This window comes from Scyliorhinus canicula, chromosome 13 (genome assembly GCF_902713615.1).
Source record: "Scyliorhinus canicula chromosome 13, sScyCan1.1, whole genome shotgun sequence".
Classification (NCBI taxonomy): Eukaryota; Metazoa; Chordata; class Chondrichthyes; order Carcharhiniformes; family Scyliorhinidae; genus Scyliorhinus; species Scyliorhinus canicula.
Window position 1 is genome coordinate 59,187,257 of NC_052158.1, and position 19,939 is coordinate 59,207,195.

Below are 19,939 nucleotides of genomic sequence, written 5' to 3' on the forward strand. Positions count from 1 at the left end.
GCCTTCTACGCTCCAGTGAGAGAACCCTAGCTCCCTCAACGTTTCTTCATAAGACATGCCCTCCAGTAAAGGCAGCATCCTGGTAAATCGCCTCTGTACCCTCTCCAAAGTATCCACGTCCTTCCTATAATGAGCAACCTGAACTGGACACAATATTCCAAGTGTGGTCTAACTAGAGTTTTATAAAGCTGCAGCAAAACCTCATGGCTCTTAAACTCAATTCCCCCAAGCTTTGTATCATCGGCAAACTTACTAACCCACCCTTCCACTTCCTCATCCAAGCCATTTATAAAAATCACAAGAGTAGTCCCAGAACAGATCCTTGCGGGACACCGCTGGTCACCGACCTACAGGTGGAATACTTTCCATCCACTGCCACTCGCTGTCTTCTTTCGGCCAGCCAATTCTGTGTCCAGAGAGCCAAATTTCCCTGTAGCCCATGCCCTCTAACTTTCTGAATGAGCCTACCAGGGGAACCTTATCAAATGCCTTACTGAAATCCATATACATCACATCCACTGCCTGACCTTCATCAATGTGTCTCGTCAGCACGGTAGCATGGTGGGCAGCACAGTAGCAGGTGGTTAGCATAAATGCTTCACAGCTCCAGGGTCCCAGGTTCGATTCCCGCTGGGTCACTGTCTGTGTGGAGTCTGCACGTCCTCCCGTGTGTGCGGGGTTTCCTCCGGGTGCTCCGGTTTCCTCCCACAGTCCAAAGATGTGTGGGTTAGGTGGATTGGCCATGCTAAATTGCCCGTAGTGTCCTAAAAATAAGGTTAAGGGGGGGTTGTTGGGTTACGGGTACAGGTGGATACGTGGGTTTGAGTAGGGTGATCATTGCTCGCACAACATCGAGGGCCGAAGGGCCTGTTCTGTGCTGTACTGTTCTATGTTCTATGTCACATCCTCAAAGAATTCAATGATGCTTGTGATGCATGATCTGCACCTCACAAAGCCATGCTGAATATCTTAATCAAACTATGTTTTTCTAAATAATCATAAATCCTGGGCGAAATTCTCCCCCCCCCACGACGGTGGGAGAATAGCGGGAGGGCCTTCCCGACTTTTTTGACGCCCTCCCGCTATTCTCCCCCCCCCCCCCGCCGAAATCCCGACACGAATCGCTGCCGCCGTTTTTTTACGGCCGGCAGCGATTCACAGCTGTTAGAAGGGCCGAAGTCCCAGCCCTTTACGACCTTTTTACGAACGGCAAACACACCTGGTCCTGCCATTCGTAAAAACGTCGTGACCACCTGGAAAAAATAACCATGGCACCGATTGGCACGGCAGTACCACGGCCTGCCAAGGGTGCCATGGGCCCGATCGGTGCCCACCGATCGCGGGCAGCGGGCCCGATGCCCGCGCACTATTTGTCCTTCCGCCGCCCCGCAGTATCAATACGCGGGCGGCTGAGGGCAATCTCTCAGAATCCTTTCTAATATTTTGCTCACCACGTAAGACTGATGGGTTCTGTAATTCCCAGGGATTTCCTTATTCCCTTTCTTTGAACAGGGGACCAACATTCGCCTCCCTCCAACCATCCGGTACTACTCCAGTGGAGAGTGAGGACGCAAAGATCATCGCCAACGGCGCAGCAATCTCTTCCCTGGCATCCGTAGTAACCTTGGGTATATCCCGTCAGGCCCATGGGACTTATCTATCCGCGATGCTTTTCAAAATTTCCCAGCACATCCTCCTTCTTAATATCAACCTGTTCGAGCCTATTAACCTGGTTCAACACTGTTCTCACCGAGCAAAAAAGGTCCCTCTCTATAGTGAATACTGAAGCAGAATATTCAGTCAGGGCCCTCCTACATCTCCTCAGACTCTAGGCACAAGTTCCCTCCACTATCCCTGATCGGCCCTACTATCAATCTGATCATCCTCTTATTTCTCACATAAGTGAAAACGGCCTGTGGGTTTTTCCCTAATCTTTTCCACCAGGGCTTTTTCATGCTCCCTTCTAGCTCAGCCCTCAGTCCATTTTCGAGTTTGTTCCTGGCAGCCTTGTAACCCTCTAGAGCTGAGTCAGATCCTTGCTTCCTGAACCTTACATTAGCTTCCTTCTTTCTCTTGACTGGAAGCTCCACTTCTCTTGTCATCTAAGGCTCCTTCAACCTTACCATCCTTCCTCGTCTCAGTGGGGAAAAATCCCATTCAGCACTCACAGCAAGTGCTTCCTAAACAAATCCCACATTACTGTTGTAATGATGAAGAACCATGAAATGCGCGGGGCAGCACGGTAGCAGGGGCAGCACGGTAGCATGGTGGTCAGCACAGATGCTTCACAGCTCCAGGGTCCCTGGTTCGATTCCCGGCTGGGTCCCTGTCTGTGTGGAGTCTGCACGTCCTCCCCGTGTGTGCGTGGGTTTCCTCCGGGTGCTCCGGTTTCCTCCCACAGTCCAAAGATGTGCGGGTTAGGTGGATTGGCCATGCTAAATTGCCCGTAGTGGTCCTAAAACGTAAGGTTAAGGGGGGGGTTGTTGGGTTACGGGTATAGGGTGGATACGTGGGTTTGAGTAGGGTTATCATTGCTCGGCACAACACGAGGGCCGAAGGGCCTGTTCTGTGCTGTACTGTTCTATGTTCTATGTTCTAAATGGGGTGCATTGAGATTACCTAGGCTTGACCAATTTGCTGGTAGAAGTTTCAAAAGTGTTTAGGGTAAACAAAAGCTCATTAGAGTGGATGTATAAAAGGCAATGGGACTTTTAGTCAGACGAGGAACTGGATGGTGTGGTCAGGGTCAGGCCAATGGTAAGTGGAGAACTGGACAATGTAAGGAAATGGTCAGAATGGATAAGGCAAAGCTCACGATTGACTTAACTGTGGACATAAAGATTAGTATTATTACGTTGTCTGTATTAAAGGTCATGACCATTTTTATAAACTTATTCTATTGAGGATGTACTGAAGTAGACATCCGAGATAAGAACATTATGAGTTAATAATGAGGTAACACAAATGGTATAAATAACTCATGGAAACTGAGTACTTTTATATTTCCTCTTTGAGCATTTCCTGTGTGCATACTTGCATTGATGGCTTGCTTTGCCTACAGCTGACTCGGTGTCGATAGTCTTTAGATTCTCCACAACAAGTATGTTTTAATTTTGATGATACTGCCGCTATGCCCCTTCGTATTATATCTAACAACTGAAAAAGAAAGCAACTCTTTCAAAGTATATTTGAAATACAGATATATTTCTATATTTTTTTGGAAAATATTACCATCTACCTCGATCACAACACCATTTTCCCACAGAGTCCCCACACCACTTGTCATTACGTTTTGTGAAACCTGGTGATCTATGTCTTGAAGTTATTAAATGATTGAACTTCCACAGCATTCAGAGATAGAGAATTCCAATGATTCAGTATCCTCATTTCAGACCATTATTAGATCATAGGAAAAAGGTCAATTACATTGAGTCATAGCCAATAAGGATGGCAGATTTCCTTCCCTCTGTGACAGTAGTGAATAAGATGGGTCTATTCAATGATCGGCTTAAGTTTCATGGTCTGAAACTAGCTTTCAACTCCACTTTTGAATTTAACCTATTCTGCCTATCCTACAAGGGTGTTTTAACCTGTTGTTTTGCTCAATGAAGTTTGAGTCAATGACATAACTGGTCAGCATTTTAAAAGTCATAGAATCCCTACATTGCAGAAGAAGACCATTCAGCCCATCAAGTCTGCACCGGCCCTTCAAAGGAGCACTCTGTCCGTATACACTCACCCGCCCACCCGCCCTGTTCCCGTAACTCCATAACCTAAACTGCACATCCCTGGACACTAAGAGCCAATTTAGCATGGCCAATCCACCTAAACCCACGCATCTTTGGGTTGTGGGGTGAAACCAGAGCACCCGGATGGAACCCATGCAGGCATGGGGAGAACGTACAAACTCCACACAGATAGCGAACCAAGGGCGAATTGAACCCCGGGTTCCTGGGGCTATAAGGCAGCTGTGCCACCCACTGTACCACTGTGCTGCCCAAAGTCATACAACAGATACACAACAATAAATGACTGCACAGCGAACAGTACATAAAGGATACCACTCATACCCCAAGATGTATTTTGATGCTCAGACCAAACACCCACTAATGACTATCACACCAATGTCTACCTGAATCTCCTTGTACTTTTGTTGAAGGGCATACAAATGCTTGTTGAAAGCATTAATCCTCTCCAACAGCTGTAGAAATGCGGAGGCGCAGAGCAAGGCCATTCAACCCAAAATTAAAAACTAACTAACCATCATAATGCCACCTTCCAGCACCTAGTCCATAACCTCACAGGTTACAGCACTTTAAATGCAGATCCAGCTGCATTTTAAATTGCATGAGTGTTTCTGACTTGACCACCGAATGAGGCAATGAAATCCAAGCTCAGTGGGCTAGTTGGTTTGTGATGCAGAACAAGGCCAGCAGCGCAGGTTCAATTCCCGTAATAGCTTACCCGAACAGGCTCCGAAATGTGGCGACTAGGGACATTTCACAGTAACTTCATACTTGTGACAATTAAAGGTTATTATTATCATTATTAAACACCCTGATTGTCCATCTCAATCAGGTCAGCCACCTGTCTCTTCAGTTATAAGTAAAATAACCTCAGCCCATCTCTCCTCATAGCTGCAATTTTCAAGCCCTGGCAATATTCTTGCAAATCTTCTCTGCACCCATGAACAAATTTTTTTAAAAAATCATTCTGACCCGCTACCTCAAAGCTCTCAACTCTAAAAAAGGTATTATATTGAATTAACCCTTGCATTTCCTTGGCTACTGTCCCATAAGGCACTCGTGTTTCTCCTGGCCATCCAGGACAGTCCTCTGATTTTACAGATATCAGTGATAAGTTGGTAAGTGAACATAAGAACATAAGAACATAAGAACTAGGAGCAGGAGTAGGCCCATCTGGCCCCTCGAGCCTGCTCCGCCATTCAATGAGATTCATGGCTGATCTTTTGTGGACTCAGCTCCACTTTCCGGCCCGAACACCATAACCCTTAATCCCTTTATTCTTCAAAAAACTATCTATCGTTACCTTAAAAACATGTAATGAAGGAGCCTCAACTGCTTCACTGGGCAAGGAATTCCATAGATTCACAACCCTTTGGGTGAAGAAGTTTCCTAAACTCAGTTCTAAATCTACTTCCCCTTATTTTGAGGCTATGCCCCCTAGTTCTGCTGTCACCCGCCAGTGGAAACAACCTGCCCGCATCTATCCTATCTATTCCCTTCATAATTTTAAATGTTTCTATAAGATCCCCCCTCATCCTTCTAAATTCCAACGAGAACGTAGCTCTAAGGTGTTTATCAGTGACTCAGAAAGGCAAGCTCCATTCCACAAGCCTCCAACTAAATCCAGGGGCCATCCCACCAACCAAGAACATCACTTTGCAGAAGCATCATTTTCAGCAGCTTCAGACTGAGGCATATTTATCATACCTTCTAGTTTCATTCATGTGGTGGGCCTGACTTTGCAATTCCTCCACCACGTCTTGCAAATGAATGGACAGAATTTGATTGCCCTCTAATTCATTCTTCCCATTGATATTTTCCTTAAGCTATTTCGAACAGGATTTACTGCTTGATTCAAAGCTAAACTGCTGGCAACTAACCAAATGAGCAAAGACCAGGAGGGGGCGAGAACAAGGCCTCAAAAAACAAGATCCCAAAGAAACACCTAAAATGGGGGGAGGAGGAGAGAAGGGGCAGAGCCAATCAACAAAGGGGGAGGGGAAAGGGGAGGGAAAATAGCTGCACATGTGTAAATAGATGACAATCACCTGTGTAAAAAATGTGATCCAATAAAGTTTCTTAAAATAACACAAAGGGGGGTTGAGGGGGAGATTCTAATGGAGAGCTCGTGTAAATTGTATCCAATCCACATACCTTTGTTTATTGTACAGTGTATAAAATGAAAAACTTCAATAAAAACATTTTCAAAAAGAAAAACTATCAGAGAGTAGTGGGCGGCACGGTAGCACAGTGGTTAGCACTGTTGCTTCAAAGCTCCAGGGTCCCAGGTTTGATTCCCGGCTTGGGTCACTGTCTGTGTGAAGTCTGCACATTCTCCCGGTGTCTGCGTGGGTTTCCTCCGGGTGCTCCGGTTTCCTCCCACAGCCCAAAGGCGTGCAGGTTAGGTGGATTGGCCATGATAAATTACCCTTAGTGTCCAAAATAAAAGGTAGGTGGGGTTACGGGATTACGGGCATAAGTGGAGGTGTGTGCTTAAGTGGGGTGCAGACTCGATATGCGAAATGGCCTCCTCCTGCACTGTAAATTCTATGATGATTAAGTACAGGTGCAACATCATTAATCGGATTACGTCGAACCCACCTACAAGAGTGAGATTTTGTTTGATGTCCTGAATCCTCAAACAGATTTATATGTGTTTCCTCATCAACTAAAGTGCTGGGTCATTCCCAGGATTCACTCAAAATTTGATGCTGCATTCCATTTTATAGTGCTCGGGTCTTATGTTTACATCATGGGGGCAGTTTCAAATCCGCTAATTTAATCCTCATTAGCACTACCTCACAGTGCACACTGAGAGAGAGTACAATTTGTGTCAGAGAATAACAAACAGTGAGAATACCTGGAACCTTTAGCCTGAGTTATGTTTGGAGCATCTCACGTTTCTTTATATACAATTAGAGGTTGGGAACTTCCTAGGCAGTGTCAACCCAATGCCCGCATTCTAAACATTCTGCTACTTGAACTGCATTATCCCTGATCCACATAGAATCCCAACAGTGCAGAAGGAGGCCATTCAGTCCATTGAGTTTGTACCGCCCCTCCGAAATAGCACTCTATCCAGGTCCACCCTCCCCATCCACCCTGCCTTAGCCCTGTAATCTAACCTACACATTTCTGGTCACCAAGGGGCAACTTAGCACAGCCAATCCACCTAGCCTGCACATCTTTGGGGCGGGATTCTCCGCGAACCGGTGGGGCGGGCCACTCTGGCGCCGAGGAGTGGCGTGGACCACTCCGGCGTCGGGCCGCCCCAAAGGTGCGGAATCCTCTGCACATTCAGGGGCTAGGCAGGCGCCGGAGTGTTTGGCGCAGCACCAGCCGGCGTGGAAGGGCTTGGCGCCACGCCAACCGGTGCCGAGGGGCCTCCACTGGCCGGCGCGAGTTGGCACATGCGTGGGAGCGCCAGCAAGTGCTGGCGTCATCCCAGCGCATGCGCAGAGGAGGTTCTTCTCCACACCGGCCATTACCATGGTTGGCAGCGGCCGGTGCGGAGGGAAAATGCCCCCACGGCACAGGCCCACCCACGGCCCCGCCCCGTGCACTCCCACCACCGCCCCCCCAAGGACTCTGCAGGCTGCCCGTGGAGCCAGGACCCGCCAGTGAGGACTTGTTGTGATTTACGCCAGTGGGACCCGCCGAAAACGGGCGGCCACTCGGCCCATCGCGGCTGGAGAATTGCCGGGGGCGCATCTGCCATCCGCCGCCCGGCGCGCCGTGATTCCCGACCCTACCAAAAACCCGGCTCCAGAGATTTTGGCAGCTAACGGGGGCGGGATTCACGCCGCACCCCGACGATTCTCCGACCCGGTGGGGGGGTCGAAGAATCCCACCTTTGGACTGTGGGAGGAAACCGACTCACTTACAGCGATGCTTAACCCTTGAAGCGCAACCTGTTTCCAACAAAATTACTTGTTGTTTCCCCTGATTTTGCCAACAATGTCCACCCTTGGACAGTCTAGTGATCTTTTTATCCCTGATTATATTACTCTCAGCCTTGGGGGCATTTTACGCTCCACAGTATATCTACCTACGGTCGTCAGGGAGCAATATATGCTGTTACAACACCCTGGACTAGTGTACGGTCAATTCCAGCCTCACGAGTCGCAACACAAGTGAATTAACCAATAATTCTGTGAAAAATACCTGCCGTCTTTGGCCCTTGGCTGCCTAATAATTATAGTCACCAGATATGTAAATGTCACCACAATTACTGTCTATTTATAACAGGAACTATAATGAAATCTGCAGCAAATACAACTGGTTAATTATTAACCAATCCCTAATTCCACTTTTAACTTGCGCCCCAACCCCCCCACCCCCCCCCCCCCCCCCCCCCCCCCCCTTCAACTCTCTACATACACATGCAAGACAGACAAACACAAAGGGAAAGAAAGGGTAAAACATAGTAAATAAAAGGAAAGGAGAGTCTTTCATAGAATTTACAGTGCAGAATTAGGCCAGTCGGCCCATCGAGTCTGCACCGGCTCTTGGAAAGAGCACCCTACCCGAGATCAATACCTCCACCCTATCCCCATAACCCAGTAACCCCACCCAACACTAAGGGCAATTTATCATGGCCAATCCCCCAAACCTGCACATCTTTGGGCTGTGGGAGGAAACCGGAGCACCCGGAGGAAACCCAAGCACAGACTCCGCACAGACAGTGACCCAAGCCAGAATCGAACCTGGGACCCTGAAGCCGTAAAGCAATTGTGCTATCCACAATGCTACAGTGCTGCCCTTTGTTTCAGATGGTGTTTTGTGTTAGCACCTTATCCTCTTCAAACTTTGTTTTCAGTTTGAGGCTTTCATTTAGGTTCTCTGCAATTCCAGGCATTCACAGCCTTTCTGGAGAAAACACGGAAGAGAGAGAGAGAGAGACCTTGGTCCTCTACTTCCAGTAATAAAAGGTTTCCACTGGAGTGCTGAACTGGTTGCATTCGAGTGCTACAGTGAGAGTTTGGTGACTGAGGGAGTGCTGAACTGGTTGCATTTGAGTGCTACAGTGAGAGTTTGGTGTCTGAGGGAGTTAGGTGAGGAGAGAGCTCCTTTCATTTCATTTCCCACATTTCCTCAAAGAGTGTGAAGGGAGCCGGGAGTTTACAGAGAGTGCAGCTGACTGGGAGCAGAGTCGGAGGGCGGAGGTCCAGTTGATCTACGGGGCAGTTAATTCTGTAAAGTAAGAGGGGATGGAGGCTAGGGCAGTTGCATGCTCCTCCTGCAGGATGTGGGTGGTGAGGGATACCACTGGTGTCCCCGCTGACTATACCTGCGGGAAGTACACCCAACTCCAGCTCCTCAGAGACCGTGTTAGGGAACTGGAGCTGGAGCTGGATGACCGTTGGATCATCCGGGAGGCAGAGGGGGTTACCGAGAAGAGTTACAGGGAGGTAGCCACACCCAAGGTACTGAACAAGAGTAGCTGGGTTACAGTCAGGGAAAGGAAAACAAACAGGCAGACAGTGCAGGCATCCCTTGTGGCTGTTCCCCTTCAAAACAAGTATACCGTTTTGGATGCTGTTGGGGGGGGGGGGGGATGACCTACCGGGGGAAGGCCCTAGCGGCCAGGTCTCTGGCACTGAGTCTAGCTCTGGTGCTCAGAAGGGAAGGGGGAGCATAGAAAAGCAATAGTAAAAGGAGATTCAATGGTTAGGGCAATAGATAGGAGATTCTGTGGTCGCGAGCGAGACTCCCGAAAGGTATGTTGCCTCCCGGGTGCCAGGGCCAGGGATGTCTCGGATCGTGTCTTCAGGATCCTGAAGGGGGAGGGGGAGCAGCCAGAAGTCGTGGTACACATTGGTACGACATAGGTAGGGCAAGGGGTGTGGAGGTAATAAACAAGTTTAGGGAGTTAGGCTGGAAGTTAAAGGCCAGGACAGACAGAGTTGGCATCTCTGGTTTGTTGCCGATGCCACGTGATAACGAGGCTAGGAATAGGGAGAGAGTGCAGTTGAACACGTGGCTGCAGGAATGGTGTAGGAGGGAGGGCTTCAGGTATTTGGATAATTGGAGCGCATTCTGGGGAAGGTGGGACCTGTACAAGCAGGACGGGTTGCATCTGAACCAGAGGGGCACCAATATCCTGGGGGGGAGGTTTTTCTAGTAGTCTTCGGGAGGGTTTAAACTAATTTGGCAGGGGAATGGGAACCGGATCTGTAGTCCAGCAACTAAGGAAGCCGATATTCAGGACGCCAAAGCACGTAATGATGCAGTGGGGAAGGTAACACTGACAAAGGAGAGTACTTGCAGGCAAGGAGATGGGTTGAAGTGTGTATACTTCAATGCAAGAAGCATCAGGAATAAGGTGGGTGAACTTAAAGCATGGATCGGTACTTGGGAGTACGATGTGGTGGCCATCACGGAGACTTGGATAGAGGAGGGCCAGAAATGGTTGTTGGAGGTCCCTGGTTATAGATGTTTCAACAAGATTAGGGAGATGGTAAAAGAGGTGGGGGGGTGGCATTTTTAATTAGATAGTATAACAGCTGCAGAAAGGCAGTTCGAGGAAGACCTGCCTACTGAGGTAATATGGGTTGAAGTCAGAAATAGGAAAGGAGCAGTCACTTTGTTGGGAGTTTTCTATAGGCCCCCCAATAGCAGCAGAGATGTGGAGGAACAGATTGGGAAACAGATTTTGGAAAGGTGCAGAAGTCACAGGGTAGTAGTCATGGTGACTTCAACTTCCCAAACATTGAGTGGAAACTCTTTAGATCAAATAGTTTGGATGGGGTAGTGTTTGTGCAGTGTGTCCAGGAAGCTTTTCTAACACAGTATGTGGATTGTCCGACCAGAGGGAGGCCATGTTGGATTTGGTACTTGGTAATGAACCAGGGCAGGTGATAGATTTGTTAGTGGGGGAGCATTTTGGAGGTAGTGACCACAATTCTGTGACTTTCACTTTAGTAACGGAGAGGGATAGATGCGTGCAACAGGGCAAGGTTTACAATTGGGGGAAGGGTAAATACAAGAATTCAAGTGCATAAGTTGGGAGGGAAGGACACAAGTGAAATGTGGAACTTGTTCAAGGAACAGGTACTGCGTGTTTTTGATATGTATGCACCTGTCAGGCAGGGAAGAGCTGGTCGAGTGAGGGAACCATGGTTGATAAGCGAGGTTGAATGTCTTGTTAAGAGGAAGAAGGAGATTTATGTAAGGCTGAGGCAACAAGGTTCAGACAGGGCATTGGAGGGATACAAGACAGCCAGGAGGGAACTGAAGAAAGGGATTAGAGAGCTAAGAGAGGGCATGAAAATCTTTGGCGGGTAGGATCAAGGAAACCCCAATGCCTTTTACACATATGTGAGAAATATGAGAATGACTAAGCGAGGGTAGGTCCGATCAAGGACAGTAGCGGAGATTGTGTATTGAGTCTGAAGAGATAGGAGAGGTCTTGAACAAGTATTTTTCTTTAGTATTTACAATGAGAGGGGCCGTATTGTTTGAGAGGACAGTGTGAACAGACTGATAAGCTCGAGGAGATACTTGTCAGGAAGGAAGATGTGTTGGATTTTGAAAAACTTGAGGATAGACAAGTCCCCCGGCCTGACGGGATATATCCAAGGATTCTATGGGAAACAAGAAATGAAATTGCAGAGCTGTTGGCAATGATCTTTTCGTCCTCGCTGTCAACAGGGTGGTACCAGAGGATTGGAGAGTGGCGAATGTCGTGCCTATTCAAAAAATGGAATAGGGATAACCCTAGGAATTACAGGCCAGTTAGTCTTACTTCGGTGTAGGCAAAGTAATGGAAAGGGTACTGAGGGATAGGATTTCTGAGCATCTGGAAGACACTGCTTGATTAGGATAGTCAGCATGGATTTGTGAGGCGTAGGCCTTGCCTTACAAGTCTATTGACTTCTTTGAGGAGGTGACCAAGCATGTGGATAAGGTAAGCAGTGGGATGTAGTGTACATGGATTTTAGTAAGGCATTTGATAAGGTTCCCCATGGTAGGCTTATGCAGAAAGTAAGGAGGCATGGGATAGTGGGAAATTTGGCCAGTTGGATACGAAACTGGCGAACCGATAGAAGACAGAGAGTGGGGTGGATGGCAAATATTCAGCCTGGAGCCCAGTTATCCAGTGGCGTACCGCAGGGATCATTTCTGGGTCCTCTGCTGTTTGTGATTTTCATTAACGACTTGGATGAGGGAGTTGAAGGGTGGGTCAGTAAATTTGCAGATGATACGAAGATTGGTGGAGTTGTGGATAGTGAGGAGTGGCTGTTGTCGGATTTCAAAGAGACATAGATAGGAATGCAGAGCTGGGCTGAGAAGTGGCAGATGGAGTTTAAACCCTGACAAGTGTGAGGTTGTCCATTTTGGAAGGACAAATATGAAATGCGGAATACCAGGGTTAACTGGTAGGGCTCTTGGCAATGTAGGGAGCAGAGAGATCTTGAGGTCTATGTTCATAGATTCTTTGAAAGTTGCCACTCAAGTGGTATAAGCTGTGAAGAAGGCCTATGGTGTGCTAGCATTCATTAGCATAGGGATTGAATTAAGAGCCGTGAGGTGATGATGCAGCTGTACAAAAAACTTGGTCAGGCCACATTTGGAGTACCTGTGTAGCAGTTCTGGTCACCTCATTTTGGAAGATGTGGAAGCTTTGGAAAAGTTGCAAAGGAGATTTACCAGGGATGTTTGCCTGGAATGGAGAGTAGGTCTTACAAGGAAAGGTTGAGGTGCTAGGCCTTTTCTCATTAGAACGGAAAGGATGAGGGCGACTTGATAGAGGTTTATAGATGATCAGGGAATAGATAGAGTAGACAGTCAGAACTTTTTCCCCGGGTGGAACAAACCATTACAAGGGGACATAAATTTAAGGTAAATGGTGGAAGATATAGGGATGTCAGAGGTAGGTTCTTTACCCAGAGAGTAGTGGGGGCATGGAATGCACTGCCTGTGGAAGTAGTTAGTCGGAAACGTTAGGGACCTTCAAGCGGCTATTGGATAGGTACATGGATTAGGGTAGAATAATGGAGTGTAGATTAATTTCTTAAGGGCAGCACTGGTAGCATTGTGGATAGCACAATTGCTTCACAGCTCCAGGGTCCCAAGTTCAATTTCGACTTGGGTCACTGTCTGTGTGGAGTCTGCACATCCTCCCCATGTGTGCGTGGGTTTCCTCCGTGTACTCCGGTTTCCTCCCACAGTCCAAAGATATGCAGGTTTGGTGGATTGGCCATGATAAATTGCCCTTAGTGTCCAAAATTCTATGATTAACCTAGGACAAAAGTTCGGCACAACATCGTGGGCCGAAGGGTCTGTTCTGTGCTGTATTTCTCTATATCTAAAACTGAGCTTCCTGGGTCTCTGAAAATCATTTCACTCAGGCACGATCCAATCACCACCTGTTACCGGCTCGAATACGGCCTTTTGAACAATTCATTGGCAACCAGCCAATCAATCAAACCCAATCCCAACCCACTTCTCTCTGGTGCTGAAAACTTTGAAGTTCCTCTTCAAACTAGCAAAGAGTAGCAGAGTGTTCTCTCCTGTAACTTCTGATTTCCTCTCGCTCTCTGCTAAAGATACATGTCCATTAATCAACCATGGATCAAAAATGACGATGGCAAAATAAAAGGGAATAAGGGAATAGACAGGAAGGATCGTTAAAATGAGAACTAGATTGCCCCATTCCACCTCTACGTTGATTAGATTTGCAATCGTATTCTTCGCAAAAGTGTTTACTATTCCCCCCCTTACCACAACCCTCGTGATGATCACTTGGGATTCGCCCTTCCTATTTTCTTCTTGTGCGAGAGAGATGACCTTCACCCAATGGACCTGGAGTTGAGGGTTTCAATCGTGACTGCCTCTCTCCCCCACCCCCAACTAGTCTTTCAACTTCTAATGTGCCGAAAATGTAAAACTCAAAACAAAAGTAATTTGCAAGAGAAACCTTCACAGTTTTCACTGAAATCTGAAAGCAGCCTGTCAGCTTTCAAACAAAAAACAGTGCAATTAGTGCTTCGTATTTTCAGCTGGTAAATCTCAAACAGTGAAATGTTTAAAGAAGACCTGAAGCCAGACTCTGACTTAGGCAATATGCACATGACCTTCCCTCGAGGTCTAGTGAGTCTCAGATTAGTGGGTGCAGGGTCTTCACATGTGCAACACGAGAGCAACTGGAACCGAATGATCATGCAGCAAGGGATGTCACACCTGGGTTTTGTAGTGAAAGTTTTGCATTACAACACCCATATACAGCTGTGGTTTAGTCTCCTTTGCCCTGTTCTGCAAACACAACAATAATTAAGTTTAACTTTCACCACATTTCCTGTGGAACATGGAACAAAACAAAATTCAGTTGTTCGCTGATTTGATCACAGGCATATTATAGTTACTTATTACTTCATACAGTTTCAGTTAAACGGGTTCAATATCCTTTATCTGAAACTCTTGCTACTGATTACATTTTGGATTTCTGATCATTTTCGATTTTAGGCACTACATATGGACTTACGTGGCAATAGCCTGAGTGTAGGCGAGTTATAGGGCGCAGGTTAATCGGAAAAAAATCTATGTGCGGTTTTGAAAATGAAAAATGAAAATCACTTATTGTCACGAGGAGGCTTCAATGAAGTTACTGTGAAAAGCCCCTAGTCGCCACATTCCGGCGCCTGTTCGGGAAGGCTGGTACGGGAATCGAACCGTGCTGCTGGCCTGCTTGGTCTGCTTTAAAAGCCAGCGATTTAGCCGAGTGAGCTAAACCAACTGTGAGCAGCTTGGTGTTTCTTGCCGGCTGTAGTACTGAGAAACATCTCACTAGCCAATGGCACTTCGCTGTTCTTTTTGGCCTCAAGGTGTTCCTCTTTGTCAAGGCTGCACTTGGAGTCAATTCCTGCTGGCAAGGTCCCGCTCAGATCAGGACGCCAGTTTGTCTGGCTGCCCCAATCTTTCGACCCCTTTCCCCCCCCCAACTTCGGAGAGGTCCCCGGGAAAACCTCCGCAGTCCCTCCACTTGGCAAGGCCCCCCTGGACCCAGTTCCCCTGACATCTTGGCTGTGCCACTCAGGCACCCTGGCAGTGTCAAGGTTCCTGGGTGCCGTAAAGAGTGCCGGGTGCCACCCTGCTCTGTCTTTTCCTTCCATTGTTCCATTCCGCTCTCTGTCGGGACCAGAGTTAAGATTGTAACCAGAAGCTCTCAGGGTCTAATTCCCCCATATCCCCCCTCTTCAGGTTCATCTGATCTGCTGCTGAGGTCTCACCAGTGGTAGTGGGATGATATTTGAAGCATTGATACTGTCACCGTCATTATTAACCCCCCCCACCTCCGGCCGCCACTGGCCCCCACTCCACCCACCCTGTTGTATGGGATCCTCACAATCCCACACTATTAACGTGACTTGACCCACCGTGCACATAACATGTGGGGAGGAGCTTTGGTTTGGCACATCATTAACTTCATCTAATGTAAAACATTTTAACTGTTTGGCAACTGTAACATATCCACCACAGGGAAAATCTGTCCACTGTGCTATTGCAGAAGGATTTGTCCACACCCATCCTCGTACAATTTCGTCCTTCACCAGGTCATCTTTGCACCATTCATGCTGCCAGTTGACAGTTCCATAGAATCCTTAGAATCCCTAAAGTGTAAAAGGAGGCCATTCGGCCCATCAAGTCTGCACCAACCCCCTGAAAGAGCACCCCACCCATGCCCAATCCCCTGCCCTATCTCCATAACCCCACCTAACCTGCACACCTTTGGATGCAAAGGGGCAATTTTTAGCATGGCCAATCCACCTAACCTGTACTTCTTTGGACTGTGGGAAGAAACTGGAGCATGCGGAGGAAACCTTTCTCGAAAAAGACTGGCCAAGTGTCAGAATCTTCCATTTGTACACCTTACCCCATCACCCCTTGTCTCTGTATTGGTTTTGAATGCTCTTTCTTTGTCTAACATTGGGGTGGCAAGATCTGCACTAATTCTCCCTCAACTACTTGGGGCCTCACGGTAGCATGGTGGTTAGCATCAATGCTTCACAGCTCCAGGGTCCCAGGTTCGATTCCTGGCTGGTCACTGTCTGTGTAGAGTCTGCACGTCCTCCCCGTGTGCGCGTGGGTTTCCTCCGGTGCTCCGGTTTCCTCCCACAGTCCAAAGATGTGCAGGTTAGGAGGATTGGCCATGCTAAATTGCCCGTAGTGTAAGGTTAATGGGGGATTGTTGGGTTACGGGTATGTGGGTTTAAGTGGGGTGATCATTGTTCGACACAACATCGAGGGCCGAAGGGCCTGTTCTGTTCTATGTTCTACTTTTACTTTCCTTTTGATTTTGCACCCCCAGTTCCATTTGCTTTTCCACCACCTTCAATAACTTTAAGCATATAACTCAAAAATGTTAATGTTTTATAATGCCCATGACCCACAAATCTTCATCTAGCCACCAAAATGTTGTGTGGTTTAAGCTGTGAGCAGACAGGATTAACTCCTCACTGCATTGAAAGAGGACAGGACAAAAGCCCTTAGATTAGTGATATCACCCTATCTTTCTTGGAAAGAAAACAGAACAAAGGCACTGTCATATGCTGTGGGCTAGTTTGAATTGTTTTCTTTACACTAACAAAGAAATGCATTTCCCTCGACATTTTATTTGCTTCAAACTCGTGTGATAAAGGCCGAATTCTCTGGTTGTTGGGTTTCTCTGTTCCTGCCGGCAACACACTCCTGCCCAAGGGTTTCCCGGCAGCATAGGGTGTCATTAATCGGAAATCCCACTGACAAGCATTGGGAACAGGGAATTCCCCCACCAGCAAGTGGCACGTTGCTGGGTAACGTGGGGCTGGGGGAACAGAGATCCCGCCCCATAGTTGTTCCTCCTACATCTTCCTCAGGGTTCAGAATGCTCACCTCTCTAATGTAAATCACTCTTTCAATTCTTTCAAAATCGAAGTTCTCCTTTTTCCAAGTCCCTTTTTTAAAAAAATCAGACGGGTTCAAAATGTTCAAACGGCAGTAAAATCTACCAGTAATCCTGGAAGTTCATTCCAAAGTGCACACGGCCACTTCAAACATGGTAGCACAGTGGTTAACAGAGTTGTTTCACACTCCAGTCCCAGGTTCGATTCCCGGCTTGGGTCACTGTCTGCTCGTTCTCCCCGTGTCTGCGTGGGTTTCCTCCCGGTGCTCCGGTTTCCTCCCCAGTCCAAAGATGTGAAGGTTCGGTGGATTGGCCATGCTAAATTGCCCTTAGTGTCCAAAAAGGTTAGTTTGGCTACTGGAGGATAGGGTGAAGGCATGGGCTTAAGTAGGGTGCTCTTTCCAAGCGCTGGTGTAGACTCGATTGGCCGAATGGCACTGTAAATTCTATGATTCTATGAAACAGGTTCATTTTCAAGTTTTAGTGGTTTTTGCTTCTGGGGAAACAAATGAATATCTACAACCCAGTTCAACCTGTTTTCTCAAGAACCAAAACAAAAGGCTTTTTTAATCCTTTACCGAGATCAGCTCCACACAGGATTAATCACAATCGCCTAATTTCAAATTTACATTTTATTGCATTATTTATTCATGTGGGCATCGCTGACTGGGCCAGCATTTATTACCCATCGATAATTGCCCTTGAACTGAGTGGGCATTTGAGAGTCAACATTGTTGTGGGTCACACGTAGGCCAGACCAGATAAGGATTGCAGATTTTGTTCTCTAACCACAATGGACACTGGTCATCATTTGACTTAATTCCAGATTTTTTTTAAAAATTCAGGTTTCACCATCTGACATGGTGGGATTCGAACCTGCATCCTAAGGTCTCTGGATTGCTAGTTTTGTGATCATGCCACCATGCCACTGCCTCCCCCTCATTACCCCATTCTCATACGTGTGAATTTGTATCCTGTTTAGAATTCCCACGTGTAACCTGAGAATCACCATTCGGACCAGTAACCATGACTCGAAAAATTTAATTTATTAGTTAGACTTTCCTTTTGTTAGATGTTAAACCTAAGGTGCTAAAACTACTATTACAATGCCATAATTTTGGGAAGAAAAATGCTGATGCTTGAAGCGCACAAACGTTATCCAATCAAAAAATCCATTTAGTCCACAGACAAGAAGAGAAAAATAGCAAGTGCTTCAAAAGAAACAAATATTCTTTGTCTCTTTTCATTTAACTTCTGAAGTGCCTGAAATTAAAACCCAGAACAAAATTAATTTCCAAGAAAAATCTGAACAGATTTCGCTCCAAACTGAAGGGAGCCTGTAAGCTTTCACATAAGGAAAGAGTGCAATTAGTGCTTTGTATCTGCAGCTTGTAAAATCTCAAACTGCAATCCCTACAGCCACAGCCTCTTAAAGAGACAGAACACGACCACTTAGTTTGCATTTTCCCAAACTCTACTTTTATCTGGGGGAGAGACAATCAGGGTGTGGCATGGTGCCAGGGTGCCCGGGTGCCACGTAGACACTGCCAGTATTCTGGCCCGGGAGGAGGAGGCCTTTCCAATTGGATTGTGGGGTTTCCAGGGGCTTCAATAAGGTCGTGGGGGATGAGGGGGGGCAGTGGGGGGTGGGGGGGGAGGGGGATTGGGGCTTCCAATGCAAATGGCACCCTATCTGGAGCAGCATTCCTGCTGGCAAGCTTCAGCTGTCTGAAAGTTTGACCTTGGCAAGGAGAAACTTGAGGAGGGGCATCACGGTAGCATTGTGGATAGCACAATCGCTTCACAGCTCTAGGGTCCCAGGTTCGATTCCGGCTTGGGTCACTGTCTGTGCGGAGTCTGCACATCCTCCCCGTGTGTGCGTGGGTTTCTTCCGGGTGCTCCGGTATCCTCCCACAGTCCAAAGATGTACAGGTTAGGGGGATTGGCCATGATAAATTGCCCTTAGTGTCCAAAATTGCCCTTAGTGTTGGGTGGGGTTATTGGGTTATGGGGATAGGGTGGAGGTGTTAACCTTGGGTAGGGTGCTCTTTCCAGGAGACGATGCAGGCTCGATGGGCCGAAAGGCCTCCTTCTGCACTGTAAATTCTATGTGAAACAAAGGACGGAGTTGGTTTCGGATGATCATGGCCTCAATGCTGATGCTCTTGGCTCCTTCAAAGACGTTGGCATTAGTATGCCTATCCTCCCAGCTGATGCAGAGCCAAAATACATTTGGATTTTGCAATGTATTTTAAGCTGTGTTGTTTAAGGGCCTGCCTGATGTGATGTTGATCCTTACAAACTTCAAATTATTTAGCTAATTTTGACTCCTTAGTTTGTATATGCAAGCCTCCTTAAGCAAATGTGAACTATCTCTCTGACAGGAATTGCCGAATCCACTGCAGGTTCAAAATGAGGATCAGGCTACATGCTGACTGATGAGAAAGCGACTCAATTGCCCATCCCATAGTGTGCACAGACAAAGGACATCATATGAAATGATAGAGAAGATGTGTGACAGGAGACAGTGCTTCAGCAAGGATGCCTTTGTGAAATGTTGAAGGAACATCTGAAACCGATCTCTTAACTTCTGCACTGCCTTAACAGTGGAAAATGAAACTCACGACAGTTGTGCAGTGCATAACTTTTCCTTTCAACATGGACTGAGTATTCACCCAGCGGGTGACTTGCCACCAGAGTGGAGGAGCTGGTGTAGACATCCCTCTGGTGCATGTGTGCAAGCCCAGGTTCCAAGTGACACAAGATAGTGTACGAGCTTGTTTGGCTTAGTTATAATACAGAATCATTACTTTAATCACTGTGACTATACCAACCCTAACTAAATGTGCAGGAATATTTTACCCAGCCCACCTTTTAAATGTTCATGATTGTTAAACACACTTTGTACAGATTTTTAAGTGTTACCCATTGCATAATCACCTGTCTTCGGATGATATTGCTTTGTTTAAAATTAGAAATAGCTTTGCAATCCGTCTAAAAATAAAATAGCCACTCAAAGCATAAAAGCCCACAGGGTCTTTCCTGTTGATTCCTTTATTTCCCCTTTCTTTTATTTTGCCGTTACAATTTTTGATCCATGAATGATTAATGGACATGTATTAAGGGGGCAGCACGGTAGCATGGTGGTTAGCATAAATGCTTCACAGCTCCAGGTCCCAGGTTCGATTCCCGGCTGGGTCACTGTCTTTGCGGAGTCTGCACGTCCTCCCCGTGTGTGCGTGGGTTTCCTCCGGGTGCTCCGGTTTCCTCCCACAGTCCAAAGATGTGCGGGTTAGGTGGATTGGCCATG

General features: G+C 47.1%; 1 long non-coding RNA gene across 1 annotated transcript in view; it reads left to right on the top strand.

Moving 5' to 3' along the window:
- LOC119975513 overlaps positions 1-19,655 on the top strand; it is a 51,879-nt gene extending 32,224 nt beyond the window's left edge. The window contains exon 2 of the long non-coding RNA XR_005462777.1: positions 19,014-19,655. This is a non-coding gene — a long non-coding RNA (uncharacterized LOC119975513). The remainder of the gene's footprint in view (positions 1-19,013) is intronic.
- Positions 19,656-19,939: the final 284 nt, after the last annotated feature.